The 2,410-nt window shown below is 41.0% G+C and overlaps 1 protein-coding gene across 1 annotated transcript in view; it reads left to right on the forward strand.

Moving 5' to 3' along the window:
* The window catches only part of LOC104968212 (calcium/calmodulin-dependent protein kinase type II subunit gamma-like), a 24,161-nt gene extending 22,324 nt beyond the window's left edge, over positions 1 to 1,837 (forward strand). The window contains exon 18 of the mRNA XM_010797789.1: positions 1 to 1,837. This exon is cut by the window's left edge and continues 746 nt beyond it. The gene's annotated coding sequence lies outside the window, so the exon portion shown is untranslated.
* Positions 1,838 to 2,410: the final 573 nt, after the last annotated feature.

Below are 2,410 nucleotides of genomic sequence, written 5' to 3' on the forward strand. Positions count from 1 at the left end.
TTGATTTGAGGTTACGTGTTTCTGTTGTGTTTTTAAAGTCCTGTTCCCTTTGCGTTCCTGTGAATAACCTTTCTTTTTCTTTTTTGTCTGACTGATGTTATTTTCAAGGCTCTTTTCATTTTATTTTATTTTTTAAAGCAACTGCGTTTTAAAAAAAGAGGGATTTTAATTGTGCAAGTTTAAATCTAACGTGTGACCACGTTGTGTTGTCTGTATGCAGTGGGGGGAGAGAGCGGCCCGGGGAAGGCGTCTGCGTTTTGCATGTTTGCCCGCCGCCTCTCCCTCATTCACCCACCCCCCCCACTCTCCTTTTTTCTCCCTCTTAAACCATTCCCTCTTTTAACCCACTCCTTTTCTCTGCTTTACTGCAAGGGCCTGGTTTGTTTATAATCACTGTGTAAATCCAGTGTATGTATAGATATATGTAGAAAAGTGTAATATATGTACATGTATCTAAGAGACACTCATCCTGTGCATCTGGGAACCACCCCATGACCTCTGTGACCCCCATCTAGTTTAGGAACATTTCCCTCACCTTCTTTAAATTTGCTTTAGTGCTCCTCCTTTAAAGTTCAATCTTTACATTTTAGAAACTCTTAATCATTCACGACAAATAAAAAATAAACGCTGGTGTGGGCTAGCAGCTCCAGTCCCGTGGCCGTAAGACTGTTTTAAAAGACGGGGAGTAAAAGAAATAGAAAGCCCGAAAAATAGTTTTTAAACATGAAGACCTTCATCATTGTGTCATCCTGATCCCATAATGCTGTGAGCCCTCTCTTTATATCATATGCACACACACACACACACACACACACACACACACACACACACACACACACGCCTGGTGGTGTGTTTTAGGCTTTGTAACATATCTGCACCACTGCTGTGTGACCACGGTGCCACCCTTGCTGTGCTGCTTAATTGTCTCCATCCATCCGCGACAGTCGTATCTTAAACCCTCCCCCCTCCGATATCTCCCCATCCTCCCCCACGTGTACTAACGAGCCCCCTGCTCTTGAGATGTTTATTTGTACCTCTCTCTGTCGTTTCTCTGTTCCCGTGTTACTGGTTTGAGTTTATCTGTCGTCGTCGTCGCTGTTCCTGTTAACTTGTCGTTTGGTAATTTGCCGACCTGCCAAGCTGGAGTTCTGCACTCTCCCTCGCAACAGAGAAAAAAAGAAACATTTAAAAGATACAAAAGGGAAAGAGGGAGGAAGTCAAGACAACACAAATTAACAGAATGAGGGAATGATCAGGACTAAATTATTTATTAATGTAATCTACCCTAGGTGGTTTTAAAGGTGCCTGCTCAGTGGAGAGGAGTTAGAGAGAGAGAGAGAGAGAGAGAGAGTTGGTGTGCAGGTGTGTGTGACCTGCTGTTGAACCAGAGACCTAGTTATATGCATGTTTCAGTTACGCATTTCTACCATGTACCTACCTGAATAAGGATGGAGCCTAGTGTTAATATATGATATTTGCATCTTTTGAAATAAGATTATTCTCCATCCAGAATGTTGAATAGGTGACATGACAAATATTTAAAAAAACGCAAAATTTGTAAAAAAAAAAAAGATTCAGGAGCCGTAGCTTGGTATGAGGCCCTCGATGTTAGCGTTTTCCCTGCGTTGTAATGATATACTATTGGGCTGCGCTTTCTCCCCCAGCCTTCACATGGATGCTGGAGTTTTTTTGCATGATCATGATGTACAATGAAATACAACCATGAATTGACGACTATCAAGTGTTTGTCTGAGTGTTAGTTGGTCTTCATCATAGCTTTGTTATTCTTCAAACTTGGATCTTGAAAGTATTTAATAAAAATACTATTTCAGCACTGGTTTATCTCTCTTGACTGGGTTATTTCATTTTGTTTTCTTCTTATCTAGATTTGATTGTCATCACACAACCATTTTTGTTCCTTTTCCAACAAATATTTTATTGGAAAATCTTTATCCCGAGACCAATCTGCCAAAAAAAAGTGTTGTGATTTTTAACTCAACTGTCTGACGCAACATACCTATACTGTCCAGGAAATAAATTCCTCCCTCAAATGACAACATAACCTTTTTTGGCCTGTGCATTTTTTATCTTTTCAGCCTGGATTTTGAGAACGTTTCATCCGCAGTCTGAACATGAAATCACCAAATTTGGAGGTCATAGAGATATGCAGCGCACGTTTCCAATTACGTAACACTGCAACGTTTATTACTCCCGCTGAATACCTGCTCATGTAGTCCAATTTTAGGGAACTACTTTGTCTCGGCTGACGTTTACACACTGCTTAATAAAGGAAACATGGTTTTAATTTGATTGAAACAAGCGCACTGGATGAAACTGGACGGAGTTTCTGAGCTTGGCTGCATGCTCTGAACACCAGCCGGCATCACAGCTGGCGTAATATTTGCCCTCC

Source organism: Notothenia coriiceps, unplaced genomic scaffold, assembly GCF_000735185.1.
Source record: "Notothenia coriiceps isolate Sejong01 unplaced genomic scaffold, NC01 NC01_scaffold00038391, whole genome shotgun sequence".
Lineage (NCBI taxonomy): Eukaryota > Metazoa > Chordata > Actinopteri > Perciformes > Nototheniidae > Notothenia > Notothenia coriiceps.